General features: G+C 33.3%; 1 long non-coding RNA gene and 3 pseudogenes across 1 annotated transcript; 1 reads left to right on the top strand and 3 right to left on the bottom strand.

Moving 5' to 3' along the window:
• Window positions 1-644: 644 nt before the first annotated feature.
• On the bottom strand, window positions 645-2,220 carry LOC147941468 (pumilio homolog 15-like; annotated as a pseudogene).
• An 8-nt stretch (window positions 2,221-2,228) lies between these two features.
• On the bottom strand, window positions 2,229-3,849 carry LOC147941467 (pumilio homolog 15-like; annotated as a pseudogene).
• Window positions 3,850-4,126: 277 nt separating this feature from the next.
• On the bottom strand, window positions 4,127-6,848 carry LOC104704688 (pumilio homolog 15-like; annotated as a pseudogene).
• Window positions 6,849-7,073: 225 nt separating this feature from the next.
• Window positions 7,074-8,722, top strand: LOC104701309 (uncharacterized). Its single transcript, XR_753799.3, has 5 exons — window positions 7,074-7,392; window positions 7,893-8,002; window positions 8,122-8,189; window positions 8,299-8,366; window positions 8,470-8,722. It is a non-coding gene; the product is annotated as an uncharacterized LOC104701309 (long non-coding RNA).
• The last annotated feature ends 3,535 nt before the right edge of the window (window positions 8,723-12,257 follow it).

The raw sequence follows: 12,257 nt of genomic DNA, 5'->3' as shown, positions 1-12,257 counted from the left end.
AGATGGGCTCACGGGTCTAGTGAGAAGACATGAGGCCCATTAAGGAAGGTGGACCCATGGAATGGGAGTGGACATAGGACCCATTAAGAGGTGGCGGTTGGGGCGTTACAAGTGGTATCAGAGCCGAACCCTGACGGTGTGAGTCCACTCGACTCCACACTCGTCTGGGTTCGGAGTATGGAGTCGAGTGGACTCACACCGTCAGGGGGTGATGGTCTTGGTGCGTAACAAGGACGTTGCAATCTGTTAGTGGGGTGAATTGTGACATCCCGGTTTCAGGGACATATAGAGAGGTTTAAAAGAATTGATTTGGCCACATATGTCACCAAAGGTGGACCTATGGACCAGGAGTTGACATGGGACCCACTAAGAGGTAGCAGTCGGGGCGTTACAAATTAATTGTGACACCCTGGTTTCAAAGATTTGCGGAGAGGTTTAAAAGAATTGATTTGACCACCTATGTCACCAAAGTGCACTTATCTTTACGGTCAAGAGTCATGAGAGAACTCCACAGTTAAGCGTGCTTATGCTGGAGTAGTCTTAGGATGGATGACCTTTCTGGGAAGTGACTGTCGGAACTGTGTGAGTGAGGATAAAACACAAGGAAAGATCATGTGGTGATTTGAAGGGACGGTAACAAGTCTTTAAAAACCTCCCAGATATAGCAAACCGACCGTTGGATATAATTTGTACCCGTAACAATTCTTGTATAGTCTCAAAGCATTAGTGATTATCTCCTTAATCAAAGGATCTCTTAGCTCTCGAGAGCATTGTCCAATGCATTGTTTAAGAAAAAAAATCCATGTTGATTAGTTGAAATTTGGTAAAAATGTTGAACAATCACTTCCAGAAGATACTGTCATCAAATATAGAAGAGACCACACATGAAAAAATGATTAAAATTAAATCGTAATTAATTAAGTTCAAACCGAATTACACAATAAATCAAGAGAGCTTCAAATCCTTTGTTACACTTTTACTCACCTAGTACTAGTAGTCTATTCAAATATCAACCAAACAAAGAAAGTTTGGAAGCTATATAAGCGAGGTTATTTTATAATTTTTAAACGATATCAATAAAAAAGACGTCAATATGAATTTATGAAAAAATCATGTTAGTTTTCATTAAATATCATTGAGATGTTTAATTCGCTATGTGAAGGAGAGAATTGGTTGAGACAAAACAATATCACATTAGCATTAGCGTTCTTCATTAATAGAAGTGCAACATGGCAGAGAGTTGCCACGAACCGAGATATTTGCTCTAGAGAACAAAGTCTTCGTATCAAATCTTGTATTGCATGGGCTTTGTTATCTCCAAAACAAGAAACAAAATACAAGTTAAATAAAAATGTTGTTAGTGAGACTATATCAAATAATGGGCATAAGAATAATCTCATAAATTCATGCGTACCCGTGTAAACCGACACAAAGCCGAACAAACTGATGAGGTTGTTGAGTGACTATATCCAAAATCCAAGTAATCTATTCAACAATACATTTCTTTAGAAGCTTTTGAAAGGCTTGATGGCCAAAAGGGTCAAGCATCAGTTCACATACATGTGAGATCAAATTGTCAAATATCTCATCAATTGTCTCCTTTGAATCCTTAGCAATCACATCTTGCAACACACGAGACTCTATACAGTCTTTAGCACGTGTTAAGATAGTATCATGATTAGTGTGGTTTCCATTATAACCAAATACATAACTCCAAGGGTGGTCATAGAAAGGATTACTTCAGGTAAAAGGAACGTCTGCAAAATTTCCTATAAAAGAAGTATATTGAGAACCCATGGCACTACCACTATTAGGAGTACTACATTCATGAAAATCATAGTTATATGGCTTAGGATAATCATACATATTAACACAATCATCTTTCGAAAACCACAATCTATGTGACTGACTCCTCAGTTTTCGTCCATTTGTTTTCCAAAAATCTGAAGGAAACCAGTTCTCATGATCGTTCGTACCTTGAACCCCACTGTCGAAGAGGAATTGATGAGTATCTTGTAGAGGCTTTTGAGGAACCCTTGAATTGGAGACACCAAATCTTCCAAACTCTCAAAAGCATAGTTAATGGCTAGTAGATGATCTAATACACAAACCTTAATGTAATCTAAGAACTAACAAAAAATATTGGCAATACTCACAGAAAGCGACAAAAAAAATCCAACAACACCACTTATTGAACGTGGTATCTTCTTCTCTTTGCATATGTTTTCCTATGTCCTAAGATTGAGTTTATTGAGTACTTTTCTCCCATATATGTTGCACCTCATGAACGGAACATTTTTGTTTATATGGTACAACAACACATTTCAGACATTATCCTAAAAAAAAAATACCAAACACAACATAAGTTTATATATAAATTAAATCCACACCAGACGAGTTTAAATCATGTTTATCTCATACATGCGACACAGTCCACGCTGTCGAAATCACATCATTCCCAAAAAGATTTACAAGAAGTGAACCAATGTCACTTAGTAAAAATGTAATATAGAAAATGATTAACAAATCATAAAACTTTGTATCATCCAAAAATATTATTTTACCCGTAACAATTCATTTATAGTCTCAAAGCATTAGTGATTATCTCCTTAATCAAAAGGTCTCTTAGCTTTCTAGAGCATTGTCCAATACATTGTTTAAGCAAAAAAACATCAATGTTTATCAGTTGCAATTTGGTATAAATGTTGAATAATCACTTCCAGAAGATACTATCATCAATATAGAAGAGACCACACATGAAAAAAGGATTAAAATTATATAATTAATTAAGTTCAAGCCGAATTACACAATAAATCAAGAGAGCTTCAAATCCTTTGTTACACTTTTACTTACCTAGTACTAGTAGTCTATTCAAATATCAACCAAACAAAGAAGGTTTGAAAGCTATATAAGCGAGGTTATTATATAATTTTTAAATGACATCAATAAAAAGACGTCACTATGAATTTATGGAAAAAGACATGTTAGTTAATATCATTGAGATGCTTATTTCGCTATGTCAAGGAGAGAATTGGTTGAGACAAAACAATATCACATTAGCATTAGCGTTCTTCATTAATAGAAGTGCAACATGGCAGAGAGTTGCCACGAACCGAGATATTTGCTCTAGAGAACAAAGTCTTCGTATCAAATCTTGTATTGCATGGGCTTTGTTATCTCCAAAACAAGAAACAAAATACAAGTTAAATAAAAATGTTGTTAGTGAGACTATATCAAATAATGGGCATAAGAATAATCTCATAAATTCATGCGTACCCGTGTGAACCGACACAAAGCCGAACAAACTGATGAGGTTGTTGAGTGACTCTATCCAAAATCCAAGTAATCTATTCAACAATGCATTTCTTTAGAAGCTTTTGAAAGACTTGATGGCCAAAAGGGTAAAGCATCATTTCACATACATGTGAGATCAAATTGTCAAATATCTCATCAATTGTCTCTTTGAATCCTTAGCAATCACATCTTGCAACACACGAGACTCTATACGGTCTTTAGCACGTGTTAAGATAGTATCATGATTAGTGTGGATTCCATTATAACCAAATACATAACTCCAAGGATGGTCATAGAAAGGATTACTTCAGGTAAAAGGAACATTTGCAAAATTTCCTATAAAAGAAGTATATTGAGAACCCATCGCACTACCACTATTAGGAGTACTACATTCATGAAAATCATCGTTATATGGCTTAGGAGAATCATACCTATTAACACAATCATCTTTCGAAAACCACAATCTATGTGACTGACTCCTCAGTTTTCGTCCATTTGTTTTCCAAAAATCTGAAGGAAACCAGTTCTCATGATCGTTCGTACCTTGAACCCCATTGTCGAAGAGGAATTGATGAGTATCTTGTAGAGGCTTTTGAGGAACCCTTGAATTGGAGACACCAAATCTTCCAAACTCTCAAAAGCATAGTTTATGGCTAGTAGATGATCTAATACATAAACCTTAATGTAATCTAAGAACTAACAAAAAATATTGGCAATACTCAGAGAAAGCAACAAAAACAATCCAACAACACCACTTATTGATCGTGGTATCTTCTTCTCTTTGCATATGTTCTCCTATGTCCTAAGATTGAGTTTATCGAGTACTTTTCTCTCATATATATATATATATATATATATATATGTTGCAAATCATGAACGGAACATTTTTGTTTATATGGTACAACAACACATTTCAGACATTATCCTACAAAACAGTACCAAACACAACATAAATTTATATATAAACTAAATCCACACCAAACGAGTTTAAATCATGTTTATCTCTTACCTGCGACACAATCCACGCTGTCAAAATCACATAATTCCCAAAATGATTTACAAGAAGTGAACCAATGTCACTTAAGAGCTTGGTTATGATACTCATGGAGCAAAACTCTTTTCCTTTCAAGCACTTCTGCACTGCATGACTCCAACACTTGTCATAAGAGAGTTGCATGTAGTTTCCATAAATATGTTTTGAGAGATCCATTGCCACCTGATAATCTTCTAACTCCAACACATATTACACCACATAGTTTCTGATAAGTAGAAAATTGGATTTTGATGTAAGAGTAAAAATGTAATATAGAAAACGATTAACAAATCATAAAACTTTGTATCATCCAAAAATATTATTTTACCCATAACAATTCATGCATAGTCTTAAAGCATTAGTGATTATCTCCTTAATCAAAAGGTCTCTTAGCTTTCTAGAGCATTGTCCAATGCATTGTTTAAGCAAAAAACATCAATGTTGATCAGTTGCAATTTGGTAAAAATATTGAATAATCACTTCCAGAAGATACTATCATCAAATATAGAAGAGACCACACATGAAAAAGGATTAAAATTAAATCATAATTAATTAAGTTCAAGCCAAATTACACAATAAATCAAGAGAGCTTCGAATCCTTTGTTACACTTTTACTCACCTAGTACTACTAGTCTATTCAAATATCAACCAACCAAAGAAGGTTTGGAAGCTATATAAGTGAGGTTATTATATAATTTTTAAACGACATCAATAAAAAGACGTCACTATGAATTTATGGAAAAAACATGTTAGTTAATATCATTGAGATGCTTACTTTGCTATGTGAAGGAGAGAATTGGTTGAGGCAAAACAATATCACATTAGCATTAGCGTTCTTGGTTAATAGAAGTGCAACATGGCGTAGAGTTGCCATGAACTGAGATATTTGCTTTAGAGAACAAAGTTTTCGAATCAAATCTTGTATTGCATGGGCTTTGTTATCTCCAAAACAAGATACAAAATACAAGTTAAATAAAAATGTTGTTAGTAAGATGATCAAATAATGGGCATAAGAATAATCTCATAAATTCATGCGTACCCGTGTGAACCGACACAAAGCCGAACAAACTGATGAGGTTGTTGAGTGACTATATCCAAAATCCGAGTAATCTGTTCAACAATGCATTTCTGTAGAAGTTTTTGAAAGACTTGATGGCCAAAAGGGGCAAGCATCAGTTAACATACATGTGAGATCAAATTGTCAAATATCTCATCAATTGTCTCCTTTGGACCCTTAGCAATCATATCTTGCAACACACGAGACTCTATACGGTCTTTAGCACGTGTTAAGATAGTATCATGATTAGTGTGGATTCCATTATAACCAAATACATAACTCCAAGGGTGGTCATAGAAATGATTACTTCAGGTAAAAGGAACCTCTGCAAAATTTCCCTTAAAAGAAGTATATTGAGAACCCATCGCACTACCACTACTAGGAGTACTACATTCATGAAAATCATAGTTATATGGCTTAGGAGCATCATACCTATTAACACAATCATCTTTCGAAAACCACAATCTATATAAGTGACTCCTCAATTCTCATCCGGTTTTTTGCCATGAATTTTAAGGAAACTAGTTCTCATGATTGTTCATACCTTGAACTCCATTGTCTTGAGGGAATTGATGAGTATCTTGTAAAGGCTGTTAAGGAACCCTTAAGACACAAAATCTTCCAAACTCATCTTCTAGGGCTTGCAAGTCAGAAGGAAATAAAGATACTCTAATTTCATGTGAATAATCAACCAAGGGAAGCAATTCCTCGTAAATTGTTAAAAGCTCCCGCAAATCATTTGATACGGAGATTCCACAACTCTTCGGTTCAGATTAGTCATTGGAGGAGAAGACTGGACAAGACTTGGGATGGAGGAGAGATGAGTTTAGAAAAATGACTTACGAGAGAGAAAAAGAAAAAAAAAAGTAAACGAAGAGGATAGGTATTGTGTGATATTCTTTTACACAAAATCTATTTGATCAGATTTAGATAGGTTTGAATCTGTAACATATGCCTATATTGGTATCTTTCTGCCTATCGAGTAGGTTGTTTTATTTAAATTATTGATCGAACGTAACTTGTCTCCTTACAAAAATCTCACAAGAATCAGTGAAGGTTTAAAAGCTAAATATGCAGACCATCTCTAATGGTGGCGTTCTTCAGCACAACGGTGATGCCCGATCTTATGTGAAACCCTTCTTGTGGCCTATCTCCTTCTTCCACCCCCTACCACAAACCAACACAACCACAAGCACAAATTTGATTAACATAAGAACTTTTGACTTAATACTACAAACTCCCGTAGTAAACCACTTGGAGATTTATCAATACATATCTAATTACATCATTATTTACAAAACATAAAAGAAGTTCAACTATATAGTTTTTCGTTTTTAAGAAAGAACGCGTCGAGTTTAGTCTGCATCATGCATGGGATCTATATAAAGCACATCAAGTTCAGCTTCAAACATCAAACAAGTTCAATTTCAAAAATATCAAGACAGTGTATTCAATTTGGTTCATTGTAATAATGACAATCTCTACGGCTATGCCATGAGAAAGATATGTTTGGTTTTAAGTTTAGCAATGTTTCTAGTTCTCTCAAGCTTGCATGAGGTTTCTCCTATATTTTTTTTTGGGCCTTAAACATTTATGCTCTATGAGTTTCTCTTATATTTTAAGGCCCAAAAAAAAATTAAAAAGTCCATAATGTAATCCAATAAATCAAGAATCGTTTCTCAACGGTACGTGTTAGATTTTGATTGGTTGTCAGGTATATACAAAAAAAAAAAACTTTTTTTTGCCGTTTTCTCCTTCCTTCCCCTCTCCCTTCTCTCTCGATGATAACGGCGATGGTTTCACCGATTCACCTCTAATCCGGAAAAATCAATCGATTTCTTAAACTCAATTTGGCCGGCATAAATGTTAGGGTTCTTGATGTTTGACACCGCTTTGTTGTCGGATCGGCTTCCAATCGCTAAGCCCTAACATTTGATGATTTGGTCTTCACGGCCAACTGGCCTAAGCGGACGGCGAGGTCCACCGGCTAGCGAATTGGGCACACAAGGTTCGTTTCTCATCTCTGATTTAGTGCATGTCATTAATTTTTTTTTTCCATCTCTCCCTTGTTTCATCCACCGTCTCTCTCTTTCTCGCATCACAGCATTCAACTTGAAATAAACTTTGATTAGTCTCTGTAATCCATCGATTTCGATTCTTTTATTCTAATATCCTAGTTCGATTTTGGGGGAATCTTTATTTTCCTCTCTTGTTTTGGTTCAATCAAGGTTCTGATTCTGTCTATGAACGAGTGACTAGGATTTTTAAGTGTTATTAGTTACTGATAATTATAACTTACGAATGGTTTTGGGAGGAGTCAACTCCTACTAGTAGTGTTTAGAATGATCCTGCTGATTGATGTTCCTACATACTTGTTGAACTATGCACGTCTATTAGGTTGTGGTAGTTGCACTTACTGTGTTTCGTCGTTAAAAGAATTGGATCTATGTCTCCTTGTGTGGCTTCTCACAAACTCGTGCAACATGATTTTACATATTTGTTTTGCAGATTATTTTTCAGTAGTTTTGTGTACATGTATACCTCGTGGACTGCAGACCCTACATCCTATGTTCATCACTTGGTCTGACAAGTATTTGCAGTATTTGAAATTGCTCTCTGTAAGTGTGGATTCTCAAGTGTCCAAATTGATGTATTTTGAAAACAGTTTCTAGATTTTTGCTTGTGTCATATAAACTGATTTATTGACTTTGTTGTAATAATTTGGTAATGTCGCCAGAGTCCACTTGGTGTTTTTGTTCATCCATCTGGAGAGGAGAAATTGATAGATTAATGGATAGATATCTGGTAAGAAATATAGTTCTTAAAAGTATCGTTTGAGACATATAGATCAATCCTTTGAACCTGATTGTTTTAAACCGTTATCTGCAATTCTGCATTGTCTTATTATATGCAGCTTCTTCTTTTTATTGAGATGCTGAAATGGGATTCAGGAAGATTGTTAAGATTGCTCACTCCGTGGGGGTAAGACTCATTTCGTTTGTGAGCCAGATTATCTGCATTGTCCTGCTGCTTTTGATTATTCTCTTATGCTTTGCGTTAACATTTATGCTATGGTTATTTTCAGACCATAAACAGCATGGCTCACATGAAGCGGTTTATGTATGGGAAGGTCGACTTGGATTATGTTCTTGGAATTGGAGGGTTTGATCTAGAAAGGTCCGGAAGACTAATCTCTTATTACAAGTCACCACAATGTTCATGATCATGAACACGGTATGTTATAGGATTACCAACAGAATAGAAGATTAAAAGTTGTGTAACATGTAAAATATTTTTGTTTCCCTTTAATATAAGTAATTAAAATAATTGTTTTATCATTTTAAATTATTAAAACTTGAAAATTAATAAACAATAGTTTAAAAAATAATTATTTTAATGATTGAGAAACCTATGAAAGTTTATCTAATGGAAGGATGATTTTGGTTTAAGTAGTTAGTGGGTTGCTTTGATTAGTTTAATATTAATTATATAATTAGTTTATTTTTGAGCTAACCCATATGGGTTGCTCTATTGGACATGGTCTAATGTATTAATATGGTTGTTGTATTGGAGTTCAAACTGAAAACAAAACTGTAAAAGAAAATTATAAACAGCAGATTACACATAACTATTAACTAGAGAGTTTAAATGCAATAATGCTCTCAAATAGAAAAATAAGAGATTAAATGAACCAAAACTTAGTTTGATTTGAGTAACATCAATTTTGATTTATATGTGTCAAAACTCAAAATGTATTTATTTGCATTAATCAATTATTCATTTTATTTGTAACATAATCACTCCTTTCATTTTTGTGAAATAAACTAAAATTTATATAAATTTAAGAGAGATAAACTCTCACTCTTTTGAATTTAGAGTGTCATTCTACAAAATTTTTGCCCTAAATGTTTAAAATAAAATTTTGTAAAGTTCTGTTTTTATTTTTCTAAATAACTAATAAATTTAGAGGAATTTAAGAATGCTTATTTTTCAATATCACTTTTCAAAAGTACTCTATCTCTAAAACGTTAAGAAAAATGTCCCTAAAATTCTGAGATCTACAGAAGGACATGCGTAACTTTATAAAAGCATACAAAAATTATCTTTATACATGTGTAAAATCTTATACATATTTTGTAAATACTTTATAAAAACCTTATAAGTACCTTGTAAAAGTTATAATATATCTTATAAAACCTTATAAAATACATTTAAAACTTTATAAGTACTTGTATAGAGTCCCCAACTAGTAATTATTGTAATACTCCACTTTAGCCCTGGGCATTCGGTTAATTCGGTTCGGGTTATTCGGTTTTTCAAAATTTCGGTTATCTAAAAATTCCGCCGAATTAAACCGAATAAAAGTTCAGTTCGGGTTATTCGGTAATCGGTTTATTCGGATCGGTTATTGGATTCAAAATCAATTCCAAAATAAACCGATTTTTTTTTTTAATTCGGTACCAAATTTATAAGAATGGGCTTCAAAAACAAAATTACAATTATAAACCACTAAACTAGTGGGCCAAATTTTACAAAACAAAGCCCAAATTAAATAGCAACCACAATCCATTAAAATTTAGGGTTTTATGAACTCCTTGCCCCTACTCATTTCTAAGGCGGCGGATATGCGACGGCGACGGTAGCATTAGCATCTAGCAGTGGGATCTCTCCGTGAAGAAACATGCCTTCATCGAGATCTATAACCTACCATCATCAAAGCAACATGCAATCATTTATCTAAACTTATGAAATAAGAAAAGAAAAAAAAATGAAAGTCAATTAGATCGGAAGATTTACCAATCGTGAGTTTGGTGTTGAGGAAGCTAGTAGCGGTGAATCTGTACCACATTTTAGTTGTCGGATAGAATTGATTATAAATGACTGATGGACCATCATTCATAGATCTGAATGATGGTGATAAGGCTAACAATGTTTTGAAACTATTGTGCAAAACACTGGCCATGGATCTATGATGACGAAGAGAAGAAGATACATAAATAGGTGGGAAGATGCAGCAAAAAGAATAATAAAATGAGAAAGATTGAGAAGAATGAATGAGAAGAAGGTCTAGAAAAAGTTCTCTCTCGTGGGCAGAGAAAAAAATAAGAGAAGAAATGAAAGATCTAGGATTTTTTTTCATTTTATATGGTGCACCTATTAACCAAAAAACCGATCGGTTATCGTCTACCGAACCGAACCGAATTGATAACCGAATTACTAAAATTATTTCGCCGATCTGTTTGGCTTTCTCCTCACAATCAGCGCCAAGAACCGAAATTTTCGGTTTTCTTGATTCGGTTTTCTCGGTTTACTCCGAATGCCCAGGACTACTCCACTTTCATGAAATATGGTGATGCATGCAGATAAGTTTAAAATAATTGATTTGGCCACATATTTCGTACAAGTGCACTTGTTTTTTGGTCAATAATACTTAGAGAACTCTACAGTTTACTGTTTGAGCTAGAGCGATTTCTGGACGGATGACCTTCCAAGAAGTGATTACCAGAACTATATGAGTGAGGAAAAATCACGGAGAAAAATCATGTGGTGATTTGTAGGATCGGTAAATAAGTCTTTACAGCCTCTCAGATCTAGTGAACTGGCCGTCAGATAAAGATGAACCTACGAGTGAGCAAAAAACCGTAATCCAAAAAATTGAACTAAACCAAACTGAAATAAATGGTTTGTTTTGGTTATAGTTAAGTCTAAAATCCATTTGTTTATTAACCAAATCGTTTATGTTTGGTTTGGTTAAAAACCGTAAAATCAAATGTTTTTTTTTTTGATGAATATTTGGAATACCTATATATAATTATTTATGTGCAGTTTATAATAAATATAATAATGTCTTTAAGATTTTTTCAATTGGGTCTATAATTATTTGAATTATTTTCTTTGTATTTTAATTTTGAATTATTTGGATTTTTGAAACTAGATTTAGATTCTATAATTTGAAATTATGTAAAACTTATTGATTGATATATTCTTTCTATTTTTTATTTATTTTATGCAACAAACATAATGATTATTTTTTGTAAAATATAGAATCACCTAATAAAACTGTAACCTAACTGAACGAAATACATACGCTTTTTGCAAAGTTATATTTTCATAAAAATTGTAAAACCGTAAAAACTGAACCGCAACCAAATTGAAAAATACAAAAAACCGAATAAATCATAAATCAAAAAAACCAAACCGAAACCAGATCGAAAAATTGAACGACCATCCTTAGATAGATCCACAGGCTGAGAGAAGATGTATGACCCACTAAGAATGATGGCGGTTAGAACGTTACAATTATCCCCCAAAGTAATTTATAAATCTTATGAAATAACTTATGAAATCCTACTATATTAATTGGGAAGTACAAATATGAAACTAACCTTAAAAGGTGTAAAAAATTTACATTTACTTGCCATTAGAAAATTTTAATTAATTTCCTAAAACTGTCTACCTAATTTAAATCAATATTTTAGATTAAAATATAATTCTCCTTGCATTTTTATTTAATTTTATATTTAATTATTTTAATTACTATTTAATTCATAAAGTTAATAAAAATTTAGATTTTTTTCTCTGCATATGATGTGATATGAGTTTTTATAAACAGATATATATTTTAAAATTTTTCTTAGGATATTTATAACCAAACAAGTACATCCACATATAGAGCTCGAAATACATTTTTAGAGTACAATAGGGTGTCATTACTCTTTGGCTTTTTGCCAACTTCGGGTTAGATTTTAAACTAAAATTATAACCGATTCAATTATCCGGATCCTCTTTAAGATTACCGAATATTTTGGGCCGGTTTCTAATCCATAGCGTACTTATTTACATCCAATTAATGTCAAGTAATGCCTATAGTAT

The sequence above is a fragment of the Camelina sativa genome, chromosome 7 (assembly GCF_030686135.1).
Source record: "Camelina sativa cultivar CO46 ecotype springtype chromosome 7, ASM3068613v1".
Lineage (NCBI taxonomy): Eukaryota > Viridiplantae > Streptophyta > Magnoliopsida > Brassicales > Brassicaceae > Camelina > Camelina sativa.
The sequence above is the reverse complement of the archived record's forward strand: the minus strand, read 5'-3'. Positions and strand labels throughout refer to the sequence as shown.